The 14,377-nt window shown below is 38.3% G+C and overlaps 1 pseudogene; it reads left to right on the top strand.

Annotated features, from left to right (window-relative positions):
* The first annotated feature begins 2,049 nt into the window (after positions 1–2,049).
* On the top strand, positions 2,050–2,877 carry LOC140531673 (large ribosomal subunit protein eL6-like; annotated as a pseudogene).
* The last annotated feature ends 11,500 nt before the right edge of the window (positions 2,878–14,377 follow it).

Genomic DNA, 14,377 nt, shown 5'->3' with positions numbered 1-14,377 from the left:
TGGAGGGTAAGTGCATTTTTGACTTGGTTGTTTCTTCTAAATGTGAACTTTTAGCAATCCTACAGGAAAGAGCTAAAAGTACAAGCACTTGATCCAACTTGGCCTTAATACTTCTCCCCTAAGGTTCTGCACATTTTTGCTTTCCTGCTCTAGTTTTCCATTTCACTACCTTTATTTAACACACAAAAACTAAAAAGTGACTGGCACATTTAGTTTAAAGTAAAAATTAATCCTGAGGGCATCGGCTAGCTGGGAAGACACTACCTACTCTTATTTTTAAAGAGCTGCCCGGGGCTAAAAATTCTCTGACTGGGTAGGTAAGTATTTTAGAAATTAAACTAAAGGTAATAAGACAAGAAAATGTTGCCAGGCTGGAGAGGAAAAGGTTGCTTTTTACTGGACTCAGGCAATATTTTGTCCTTTTCAAAAAAAAAAAATGATAGCAGGAAAAAAACCTTTGTGCTTTAAACTAAAAATACGTGGCGTATGGGATACAGCAACCCTTACTCAAATTAAATTCAGAGGCTTCTCAAGGTACATAGCAAAAAGGAATTTATTACAATCTCATGAGAAGGGGCACTTCCCACAAGACCATGGGTGGTGTTAGCAAGGGAGTGCACCTGAGCAGAAAGGAGAACAGCATTATATAGTCTCTAATGAAGAAACCTACTAGCCTCTCTTCCCATTGGCTGGGAATCCAGGTGTACAGTTTAAGCGCGGGAATCTACCTCAGAGACAAAGAACACGGAAAGGATTGTTGCTCACCAATGAGGGTTTTTGTTACCAAATATGGAACTTAAGGGAAGAATACTGATATGGCTGGCATAAGGGGTGATGAAGGGGAAAGGTACACCAGGTCACCTGACTGGAACTTTGATGGTTCTCCTTCATCCTAGAGCATTTTTTTTGCCTAAGGGGGATACTTAGTTGCTTTGGCAGGAAGGGTGGGGGTTTTGGGGAATTCATGCCTGAGGGGTCTTCACTTAACCTGATTTCACTCACATGGCAGTACCCATTCCTCCTTAGAGTAAGAGCTAGCCAAGAATTTCATCTGTGTCAGAAGTTGGAAACAGCAGAGATGCATCTAGCAAAAGCTACACCTGGCAATCCAAACATTATCTTTCAGAACAATATTCAGCAGTATATTCAACTGAGGGCACTGGGTAGAGACTACACATTGGGCCAGTCCTGGCCCAGCAGAAGAGCATTCTCTGGTGGAACAATATTGAATAGAGACTATGAGACTAGAAGAACCAACCTAAAGGAAGTTCAGTGCAGCAACATTACTTGTATCATGAAGCCTCTGAGGCCTTTCTTCTAATCTCCACTCTAACTAAATTGGTTCCCCAGAAACTGTGTGGCTCCTTTTCCCCTCAGAGTACTAGAAGTAACCTTGAGGAGTTTAGAGATGATTTTTCTAGAACTATAACTGATAAGTCATCACCACCACCACTATCACCAATGTGCTTCCTCTTGTTATCTATTACTATCAATTAGTTTCTATTGTTGCTGTTCAGTCATTTCAGTCATATACAACTCTTCTTGACCCCATTTGGGATTTTCTTGGCAAAGATACTGAAAGGATTTGCCATTTCCTTCTCTAGCTCATTTTACAGATGAAGAACTAAGGCAAATGGGGTTGTGACTTTCCCTGAGTCACATGTTAGTAAGTATCTGAGGCTAGATTTGAACTCAGGAAGATGAGTCTTCCAGAATGCCAAGTCCAGTGCTCTATCTACCGCACCCTCTAGCTGCCCCCTAAATTTAGTTTTTAGAAACACTTATTTACTGAACTGATAGATACATACATATATATATATACACATGTGTGTGTATATATATGTATATATACATATATATACACATATACATATATATACATATGTTTATAGTAAGAGTTGGTACCAAATATCCCCCAAAAGTTTGGAAGACACTGTGCTTCTAGTATATACAGAGTCCAGAAGAAAATGGGCCCAAGCTCTTTCCCATCTCTCAAGATGGTGGACAAAAAGCCCAAAGGAACCAAAGGAAAAGAAGGTGAAAAAGGAAAAGAAGGAGAGCAAAATGGAAGATGTGGCTGAAAATGTGGTGAAAAAGCCTCGAAAGCATTTCAGTCGGAATCCAGTCCTGGCCCAGGGGATTAGTAGGTACTCCAGGTCTGCAATGTATTCCCGGAGAGTCATGTACTAGCAGAAATAAGCTGCACCAAAAACCCGAATTGTAAGGGAAAAGAAAGAGAAGGTACCTGCTATTATCTCAAAGCCAGTTGGTGGCGATAAGAACAGAGGAACCTGTGTGGTAAAGTTTCGCAAAATGCCTAGGTATTACCCTACTGAAGATGTGCCTAGAAAGCTGCTAAGTCATGGCAAAAAGCCCTTCAGCCAGCATGTGAGGAGACTTCGAGCTAGCATCACCCCAGGCACCGTTCTGATCATGCTCACTGGCCGCCACAGGGGCAAGCGAGTGGTTTCCCTGAAGCATCTGGCTAGTGGCTTGCTACTGGTGAGCATCAACCCCTGAGCATCAACGGTGTTTCTCTGAGAAGGACCCATCAGAAATTTGTCATTGCCATGTCTACCAGGGTTAACCTATCAGGTGTAAAAATTCCAAATCATCTTACTGATGCTTACTTCAAGAAGAAGAGGCTCCATAAACCCAGAAACCAAGAAGGAGAGATTTTTGATACAGAAAAAGAGAAATACGAGATTACAGAGCAGCGCAAGGCTGATCAGAAAACAGTGGACTCACAGATCCTGCCCCAAATCAAGAAAATTCCTCAGCTCCGTGGCTATCTGCGTTCTGTATTCTCTCTTTTCAATGGAGTTTATCCTCACAAACTGGTGTTTTAAATGCCTAGCAGAGAACTCTTATTAAAATATTTGGAATAAAAAAAAGAAAGAAAGAAAGAAAGAAAATGGGCCCAAGTTTAGAGAACGGGACTGGTTTATTTAATTTCATCCAATGACCTAAAGCATTCTCTTTCTTCCCATCTTTATTACCCAGGTTTTCACATTTGCATGAATTGCAATGATTAATTGATTCAGCAGGGATCTCATCTGATAAGGTATCAAGACTAGAGTATCTTTTAAGTTACTTTAAGTGGGCTCAGATGATTGATTCAACTGACACATCACCCCCCACACACGTACCTCTTCAGCATCAGAAGCATAAGAGATGATTGTTCCTCTTTGTGTTTCTTACATGAATGTTCCCTCCACTACATTCCCTACATGTGCCTCCTCTTTCTAAATGTGCTATACCATATGTGTAGGAGAATTCTTTGTCTGGAGTGAAGAAGCACCTGACCTGGAGAGGTTTATAAGGGGAAAAATTTTTTATTACTTTTCTTACTATGACATTTTATTAAATGCTTGCAGTTTGAACTAATTGTATCCTTTAGCTTAGCATTAATGGTACACATTTAAGTGAGGTCCTCTGACCTAAGTTCTAGGAGATGAGGAACTAGAGAGCAACTGGATCCTGGAGCAGTTTTAATCTGGGGAATAAGGGAGGTGCCAACAGTTACCACCAATAGACTGCGGACACTGGGTGGAGAAATCTAAATACCAATAATGAATTTAGGTGCAATATGTCCAGCACTATACAAAAGTTAGGCAGAAAATTACACAAAGTCTAAGCCATCTATATCATTTGTGTTATTCTAACTATAGTATTCAAACACTGAAAAGATTTGAATTCCTGGAGGGCAAGAATATAGCTAGGCAGGTAAAAAATAATCACATTGCTCCTTAACTTTAGATTTATTCCTGTAATTGCCCCCCACCCCCAACCATTTGCAAAGCAAAGCAAAAAAATTTCAGTTAAGAAACTGATGGGTCTGAAAATCTTAAAAAAGCCTTTGGCAATTTTAGGAGGAAGTGAAGCTTTTAAAATGAAATCTAACTAGGTATAGTTTTTGATGTTTAGCTGTCTTTCAGTTGTGGTTAACTCTTCATGACCCCATTTGGGGTTTTCTTAGCAAAGACATTAAAGTGATTTTCCATTTCCTTTTCCAGTTAATTTCACAGATGAGGAAGCTGAGACAAACAGAGTTAAATGACTTATCCAGGGTCACACAGCTAGAAAGTGTCTGAGGCTGGATTTTAACTGAGGTCTTCCTGTCTCCAGACTTGGCACTCTATTCACTGTACCACCTAGTTGCTCTTGGGTACAGTGTAGCTATTGGGAATTAAACAAGGGATTCCTAATCCTAAATCACAGGGCAGTATGGTGACAAGGAAGGACAGAAAGAGGAAAAAACCAGGTAATAGTTCAAAAATAGCTCTCTGCTTGATGTTTCAGGAGCTGGGGTGAGGTAATACATATTCTGGACCAGAAATGCCCATTCCACCAAATAAGCTAACTTCCTTATGTGAGAAAGGCCAACGTAGACTTTTTGCTAGTCTGATGGCTGGGTGCATTAATGTTTCTGACTTTTGTGTTTTGTTTTATTTTTTTAATTTATGGAATAAAACAATCATTTCCATAACACACAATAAAAAAGATGATTATACATGAAACTACAAATTCACTACATACAACTTGCTATTCCTTCTAAATACACAAAAAATTATCGTGCATATTTTCTTCTCCCACCCTTTTTTCTCCCTCCCCCCACCCTAGAAATGGTTACCATTAGACACAAAATAGGTGGCATATGTAAATAAAATATTAGTATATAATAATATAATTTATAATACATATTTATATTATATTTTATTATTAAATAATTGTATTATGTATATGACGTCAAATATGTAACATAAATATATATAATTATTCTATACCTCAATTTATCAGCTTTTTTCTCTGGATACAGATGGCATCTTTCTTCATATATCCTTTATAGTTAATTTGAGTATTTATAATAGACAAAATGACTTATTTGTTCAAAGTCACTCTTAAAACAATATTTCTGCCTTTTTTGAAAGAAAGCATAATAGGAAAATCTCTGGGCTTTAAGTTAACAGAAATGGCAGAGATCATTCCTCATATACAGCATACAGCACTTCTACTGTAATCTCCAACTACACCCGGAAGCTGAAACCATCCAGAAGTTCCACAACTTCCTGCTTAGTAAGACTGTCTGGCAGTGACCAACATCAACCACAGAACTAGTACCACAGGGAATAATGCCTAGAAGAGACTACAAACAACTCCCATACATCCCACAGATACTGAAATCCACTGGAAACTACCAGACAAAAGAACTGGAGGAAGTAATTTAATGAACAACACTAGCAGGTAGCTACAGGCTTGTAACATCAGAGGTATGAGTTGCCTCCCTCATATCTACTTAAGCCACATGTGTACTACATGGCTATATATCTTCTCTATCTGTGCATCTCTCTCCTCATGTTCTCTACATATGTATACCTCACCCACTAATAGTGTGGATAATTTGGGAAGCAGATAACTCAGATATGTGGGGAAAATATTTTATTACCACTTATCTTACTGTTATTTCATCCCTATACCAATGAAATCACAAATCCAGTCCCTATTCCTACCCCTAATGTCTTTGTTTTGAACTAATTCATCTTCTGCGTGACCAGAGAAGGAATCATGTCACTGGAGGCTCAAGAGCTAGGCTACAGAGTTAATATGCACCCACAGGGTACATTGAACCTTAGGTTGTCTTGTCAGGGAGAATTTAATTGTCAAGTTGAGGCAAGGAGAGTGCATCCAGGTACTACATAGCTTCTACTTTAGTCAACAATGAGAGGATCAAAGATAATTGTTAGTGGTAGGAGAATTAAGCAAACTAATTGTAAGCAAATATATAGTTTATATTCTTGCAGGAAAAAGAAATACAACAGATATGTTACTCTGGGTGAAATTAATCTGCTAAGATAAATATACCATATGAATTTTTGTCCAACTCAAATTTATTTTAGAAAATTCGCCCAAACTATCCATTTGGGATCCAGGCATGCCCTTTACCTTTCACCCCAAAAGAAGAGGCACACATTTTAAAGAAAAAAATGACTTTTTGCAGATCAATAAAAGCTCCATGGAAGTGTTCAGAATGCCTCTCAAAAACTGTTCTGTCTTTAGCTCTCATAAAATGACCTCAATATCTTGAGGAAAAAATATTTACTCTATTTCTACACACACACACACACACACACACACACACACACACACACACACTTGCTTCTCATCTCACATTGATTTCATCTTGCTTATACTGTGCAGTACACTGTGATAGAAAAAAAAAAAGATTTACCCCAACCTATTTCATAGTGTAGCAAGGTCAGTTTCACTTCCATAAAGTAGAATACAGACCTGAATCATTAATTTTATCATATCCCATAAGGCAAATTAGTGAATCATATCCTGTTCTTTTGCTTTTCTCTTTCTCCTGTCCTTTCCCTCTACCTCTTCTTTTCCCTCCATTTATATTGCCATTTCAAATATGTAAATATATGTATACATATGTATATATCTGTGTAGATACTATATTATGTGCATATATGTATATATAGATATAGATATATCTCACTTATGAATATGACCAACCTGAAAAAAAAGAGATCCTTTTGGCAGACTAACACAATAAAGGGTTCGTATTTCCTAGCTAACTTGTGGGAACAATGGTGCAAGAAAATATTTCAGATTGTTTTTAATTATTCTTTTACCTAAAAGTAATAAAACTTTAGAATTTCCTGGGGGAAAAAATGGATTAAGAAGGAAATAGAATCTAACTATTAAGAAATCTATAGTTTTCCCATAAAAAGGCAAGTTTAAATCTAGCAAATAATAAGCTAGGGAGAGGGGAATTTGAAAGCATACTCTTCTATTTAGGGGGAAAAAAATAACCCCAGTTTTACTACCTGATAGTAGCTCTTCAATGAACACCCTTAATTTCTCCTAATATGCTATCTCTTGTTCCCATCTCTAAAATATTTACTGAGACCAGCACTGTTTTAGACTTTAAACTAATTATATGAGCTTCCAACGAATTTTCATTACTTCTAAAGTAAGCCCAAACTCCTCAGACTATGCCTGGCCCTTTATACGCTGGCACCAATCTGCCTATCCAAGCTATTTCCCTTGACCCCTCCCTGCAAACTCTGCCACACCTGTGGTACTCTATATACTATTCCCTGTTCATTTCTACCTTTGCTGACATCTCTCTCCAGTCCAATATCCTCCAACTATCTCCTTAATAGAGGGTGAAATGTAGGAGAGATTGTTTTGGGGGTGGCAGGGAGAGGGAGAGGGGAAGAGGGAGAGAGGGAGAGAGAGAGAGAGAGAGAGAGAGAGAGAGAGAGAGAGAGAGAGAGAGAGAGAGAGAGAGAGAGAGAGAGAGAGAGAGAGAGAGAGAGAGAAATATTTTTAAGCAACTACTACATGCCAGGCTCTGTGCTAAGCACCATGAATTCTAAAGAGCAAGAAAGACATTCCCTCCCTTCTAGGAGCTTATATTCTAATGGAGGAAGAAAATATGTAAAAACGTGTTGGTAAGAGACCTACCCTGAGACAGTGAAGAATTAGCTAGAGTAGAGACTTAGACCCTGGCAATGAAAGGCAAAAACTCATCTATCAAGGCTAGAGCATCCAGGGAGTAATAGTCAAAGGTTCCTGAAGGGGAGGATTGAGGGAGGAGAATTAATATTATTGCCTAAACAGCAGGCAGTCTAAGTCTAATAAAGAGAACAGAGGGAAGTGACAAATCCTACCTATGTTTCCTTTCTTGATAATTTCAGCTTCTTAAATATTAGGAAACTCTTAGTGTCCATGATGCTTACTTAGCATTAAATCTTGCAGTTATATAATTGTGCAGTTTTATATCATATGTTGTAATTCTTTGAAGGCCAAGATTGCTTCTAATAGGACTCATAGGACCCAGAATAATATTATATTGAAAAGAGATGATCAGATAAATATTTGCTGAATGAAGGAAGTAATGAATTGGATGTTTTTTAGGCAACTGCTCTTAAGGATAAGGGAAAGGGGGAAGCAAACGAATAGGAAAGAATACAAGAGATAGAGGGATGATTTTTATCCAATAGCTTTATATCATAAATAAAAGAATTATGAATCATTTCTATCATTTTTTATAATCTTTTTTATAAAATTATTCAACTTACATCATTTTCTGAAATTTATTGGATTTACCACAATAAGCCTCTGATTTAAGATCCAAGCTTTAAACTCTTTCATGAGAAAGCTTTTTTTAACTATTTCTCTTCAAGATATCATTCATCTCTCTATTTATATGTAAGGTTGTTTCAAAGTTTGGACAGTTATTACTGGCCAAAGGCACACATATGACCATGAAGACATATGTGAATATACACATGTATAATAAAGGTAAAATATGGAATGAAAGTGGTTAATGCCTAGAATCAAGACTTTCCTTCTGGAGGAAAAAAAAAGTTGCATGTAGTCAACTTAAAGTGACAGATTTCTTTAACTGAGAAAGAAAGCAAAACATTCATGAAACTGAGACACATACAGACACAGAGATAGAGACAGAAACAGAGACAAAGAGAAACAGAGACAGAGAAAGTCACTCCAGTTAATGGTGTGTGAAGGACTTACCTCTGTCACTAAGACAAGAGATCCTTTGTCCTCAGGAATCTAAGCTAAGAGAGGGATGATAGAGTTTGCTGTTCCTCTCAGAAGAATTAACACCTCAGCTGAGAGGTCTAGTGGAAGTCATAAGATGGAAGAAGCAAGAAACTCCACAACCACATGCCCAGCAGATGAAGACCTAGTAATGACCATGATGCCAATGGAGCATCACCCTTCAGGGACAACGGGCTATGTAAGGTCACCCAGCACGGAATGGATAAGCATTTATTTATTTGTTTGCTCATTTGTTCGTTTATTCATACATTCATTTGTTTATTTATTTATTTAGTGCCTTTTCTCTAATCATCCCCCATTCCTTGAATGCTCTCTTCCCTCTGTTTGCCCTCTTTCTCTGACTCCGACTACTGACCTCCCAGTCTTCCTTAAAGTCTCGATGATAATCCCACCTTCTACAGGAAGCCTGCCCCAATCCTTCTTAATTCAAGTGCATTATTTCTTATATATTTTCTGTTTATTATTTCCTGCATATTATTTCCAAACTTAACCTGTATATAGTTTGCTTTGTATATATTTCTTTGCATGCCATCTCCCCCATTAGATTGTAAGCTCCTTGAGAACAGGGACAATCTTTGCTTCTTTTTGTATCCCAGGAGCTTAGCACAGTGCCTGGCTGATAGTAGGTACTTAATACTTACTGAATGACTGATTGCCAGGCATAGTGCTAACCAGTGGGGATACGTACAGAAATATGAGACTATCCACACTTTCATAGAACTTTGTTTCCAGCAGAGGAAACAATATGTGTTCGTTCTTCATGGCTGAAGCAGACCATGCCATCAGAGAAATAATGACATAACTTGCACTTGACTTTGTTTTGAGTGAGGGAGGGATGTGCAGGTCACCAGTCTCACTTCTCCTCCAGAGTCATCTGAATCCAGTGACCAGATATTCATCAGGATGACTGGAGATGATGCAGGATGAGGCAATTAGGGTTAAGTGACTTGCCCAAGGTCACACAGCTAGTGAGTGTCAAGTGTCTGAGGTGAGATTTAAACTCAGATCCTCCTGATTCCTGCACTGGTGCTCTATTCACTGCACCACCTAGTTGCCCCAGGGGAAACAATACATAAAGAGGGAATTGCATTCATATGTATTCATGGAGAATGGAAAGATCAAGTGATACTTAGGTTCTGGTAGGTAAAGTAAGAAGGCAGATGGTACCTCTGAGGACGTTGAGGAATAATAGCAGGACAGAAGATAACTGGTTCTAAGATTAAAGTGGGGTAGGGCTCTGGGACACCTCCAGCAGAGGTATTGATGTGGAACATAGCATCCATCTGAAAGTGGACACCCTTCACCTGGTGGAACCCAGGCAATAGTGCAAGGGTTGGGTTGGAAAGGTCTGTGATACCTCAGCAGTGACAGGTGGTTCTGCCATCTTCTGGCAGTACTATGGTACTTATTGGAGGTCCCAGTAAACTCTCCATTCATATGACCTAGTCACTTATACTCTTTACATATATGCTTCTCTACTTGTTCTTCCTACACCCTTTGCAACAATTATACATGTGTTTGTAGGAAAATGTTCCCAGGTTTATGGAAGAAATATACTACTGCTACTTTTCTTATTATGTTATTTCATTACTTATCTTTATTTTGAATCAAATCATAATTTGGCTGTGTTGTATAAGACAATACATTGGGCTAGTTTTTCTGGTGTTTGGTTATTTTATTTTAATTTTTTAGTGGGTGCAAATTCACAAAATACCCTGAACCAGAATTAACTTTTCCTGGGATCACCATGTGTAAGATGATGCCTCAGGTACTACATGTAAGTTGTGGTTCTTCCAGATTTACCCTGACTTCATACAGCCTTTTATATCATGTTTATTGATTTCAAAAATAAAAGACTTCGAACAAAATGTAGGCTAAATACAAGCAGTTAAAAATATAATAAAAGATTAATAATGAATGTAAATAGAGTGTAATGCAGTATCAATGATGATTGACATATAAGAATTGTTTCAAAAGTTACCATCAGAAACATCTATGTGTATGCATATGTCTAAAAACATTTATATGCATAAGTATTTCTTTGTACTCTGGCATACTAAGTATTTTATTGCTGTGGCAACTTGTTCTTTATTTACTCAGAATTCCAAAAATTGACCCAGTTTCCACCTGCCCTCCATTTTTGTGATAGGACTGCAGTTCCCTAACACAAATTCTCTGGCTTCCCTGACACAGCTTCTTCCTCCCATGCAACCTAATTGGTCCCAGTTTCCCTAATTCAACTACCTTGTTTAGGGGAAAGGTCCCAAAGATGTGTAGTGTTGGTGAGTAGCAACCACATCTTAATCTTGGTGAGAAGCAGAGACCATTCAAGTTGCCATGCCTCAATGACTTATCGACACAGTTTCCAGATAAAGATGGGAGGTCATGTCCAGAGAGGCTGACAATTTGTAAAGGAAAATAACTTAGAAAGATTGATCAATACAATGACCAATCACAACTCATGATTGTGAATATGATAACTAATCTCGTTCCCCTCCTTTTAGTGGAGAGGTAATACTAAAGTAGGGAACTAAATCTGTAGAATAAGACATGACCAACATGGAAATTTGTTTTAACTGACTATATTTGTTTGTTAGAAGGGTTAACTTACATTTTTTCTAGATTAGGGAGAATTATGGGGTAGAGAAGAGGGTAATGGTAGTAATGTCAAAACAAAGAAGAAAAGAAAGTAAGGAGCATCAGTGAAATATTTCTAAGATTCATAGAAGAAAGGAAGTTCAGAAAGACACACAGAGAGGCAAGACAATTTTGGACTTACCATGTTAAATGTTATTACATATTTTTTAAAAGTTACATAATATTTATAATTTTATATACAATTCTCCTTTTCCATTCTTCTTTGTATATGGAAAAGATCATGCTTGTTAATATTTGCCAGATTTATAAGAATAAAAAGAAAAATTGGAATAAAAAATTCAAAGTACTATTTTGTTTTAATTTGTTTTTAAATAGCAACTCAGTAGTGCAAGTTGTATTCTAAAAGCAAAATAATTCAAGAGCTCAAAGTCAAGTGTACAACTTCCACCCACTCAGATTTGTTTTGTCTTTTTTCTCTCTGTCTCTGTCTCTGTCTTAAGTAACTATTATGTGCCAGAAACTGTCTTGGATTTCTCTCTCTCTCTCTCTCTCTCTCTCTCTCTCTCTCCCTCCCTCCCTCCCTCCCTCCCTTCTTCTTCTTCTTCTTCTTCTTCTTCTTCTTCTTCTTCTTCTTCTTCTTCTTCTTCTTCTTCTTCTTCTTCTTCTGCTTCTGCTTCTGCTTCTGCTGCTTCTGCTGCTTCTTCTGCTTCTTCTGCTTCTTCTGCTTCTGCTTCTTCTGCTTCTGCTTCTTCTATAATTCAGGTTTAGTTCTGGTCTTCTTTCTTTTCTATGCCTGAAAAGTATTTCAACTCATATATGTTGGTTACTCTCTTTCTGACTATAGCTAAGTATGATTACTTAGTTGAAAGATTAAACTAAGTCTTTGGAACATGAATTACTACGTATTGTAGAAAAGTAGTTTTCTTGAATAATATGTATCTAATAAAGTATGGCACTGAGGACCTCTGCTGACTACTGAATGACATGAGCCCTCGCACTTATTAAAAAAGGTGACAAGGAAGAGAAAAAATAAGTCCTCTTCTGGTTATGCAGCATGCTTCTTCATCTCAAATTCTTTTAAGGTCCATTAAGGTCCATTTAGGGTCCATTTGGTAAAATATCTAAACTGAAATTTTTCTCTCCAGTTTGAGTAGAAAATAGAAATAGCATTCTGCAAATCTAGTTTCCTTTCACCTATCACCAGAATTATTTTTTGTGAAAAATAAAAAGCACTGAATAAACAAAAATAATAGATAATAACAGTGCCTGGCACATAATAGATACTCAATAAATGTTTACTGCCTGATTGATTGATCTGGAATTGACTGGTATCTAGGCCATAAACTCATTGAAGTTTCTCATTTTCAAATGAATAAACCGAGGCCCAGAGAAAGTAAGTGACTTTTCCAATGTCCCAAAGACATTAAATGGCAAAGGCAGGATTTGGATCCCCCTTTTATTTTCAAAGATTCATGCTGCTTCTAAAAGCAAAGCTATTGAAGGAAACTTTATTATTTAAATCACTCCTTAAAATAGGTGAAATTTATCTTTTGGTATCTCTATCATACTTGACCTTATCATGTACAAAATTCAATTAAAACATTTTTTTAAAAAGTTCTAATAACGGGGCAGAGCCAAGATGGTGGACTAGAAAGACACACTTACACAGGGTCCTTCCCACAGCCCATAAAATACCTGTAGAGAGGGACTCTCAACAAATTTTGGAGCAGCAGAAGTGGAGAACAACAGAGTGGAGGAGATTTCCAGTCCACGGTGACCTGAAAGGCCCATGGAAACGTTGGTTGCACTGGACATGGAGCTGAGGGCAGAGCCCAACCCAGCCTTGGCTGAGCAGCACAGTGCTACAAGACTGTGGGAGGAGGACACCTTGGGGGCGGAATCTCCAGTCGCAGTAGCAGGTCCTCAGATCCCTCAGCCCACAGGCGCCAAAGGTCAGTGATGGGGTTTTATCAGCTGGCCAGGAAGGGAGAAAGGTCTTCCCATAGCTCCAGCAGCAGGCAGCAGCCACAGAGCCTGCACAGCAGCCCTTATAGACTGTTTCATTGTTGGAGCGTAAAAACCCCTGGGGGCACTGAAGAGCTGAGTCCTACCTCAGCCCTGGGTGGAGGCCCTGGCTGAGCTGGTCTTTGTCTCACACTGAATGGTGGCCCTACCCATCCAGCTTATCTGAAAATCAGCCCCCAGTGCTGACTTGAGAACTGGAGGCCAGGGGGATGTGGAGAGGTAACTGCTAAAATTCTGGGCATAAAAGCCCCTTCTGCATCCAGACCAGTACATGGTTGATTGGGCCACTTTGGAGGAACTGAGATCTCACAGATTCCCAGAGTATACCCTACTCTTGACAAAGGACCCAAAAGTCAAGTAACTGGTTGGGAAAATGCCCAAAAAAGGGGGAAAAAAATAAGACCATGGAAGGTTACTTTCTTGGTGAACAGATATCTCCTCCCATCCTTTCAGATGAGGAAGAACAATGCTTACCATCAGGGAAAGACATAGAAGTCAAACATCCAAAATAAATGTTCAATGAGCTCAGGCCATGGAAGAGATCAGAAAGGATTTTGAAAATCAAGTTAGAGAGGTGGAGGAAAAACTGGGAAGAGAAATGAGAAAGATGCAAGAAAAGCATGAAAAGCAGGTCCACACCTTGCTAAAGGAGACCCAAAAAAATGCTGAAGACAATAACACCTTGAAAAATAGGCTAACTCAATTGCCAAGAGAGGGTCAAAAAGCCAATGAGGAGAAGAATGCTTTCAAAAGCAGAATTAGCCAAATGGAAAAGGAGGTTCAAAAGCTCACTGAAGAAAATAGTTCTTTCAAAATTAGAATGGAACAGATGGAGGCTAATGACTTTATGAGAAACCAAGAAATCACAAAACAAAACCAAAAGAATGAAAAAATGGAAGACAATGTGAAATATCTCATTGGAAAAACAACTGACCTGGAAAATAGATCCAGGAGAGACAATTTAAAAATTATGGGACTACCTGAAAGCCATGATCAAAAAAAAGAGCCTAGACATCATCTTTCATGAAGTTATCAAGGAAAACTGCCCTGAGATTCTAGAACCAGAGGGCAAAATAAGTATTCAAGAAATTCACCGATCCAAAAGAGAAAGAGATCCAAAAAGAGAAACTCCTAGGAACATCGTGGCTAAATTCCA

The sequence above is a fragment of the Notamacropus eugenii genome, chromosome 3 (assembly GCF_028372415.1).
Source record: "Notamacropus eugenii isolate mMacEug1 chromosome 3, mMacEug1.pri_v2, whole genome shotgun sequence".
NCBI classification, from domain to species: domain Eukaryota; kingdom Metazoa; phylum Chordata; class Mammalia; order Diprotodontia; family Macropodidae; genus Notamacropus; species Notamacropus eugenii.
This window is presented reverse-complemented; position numbering and strand designations above follow the sequence as displayed.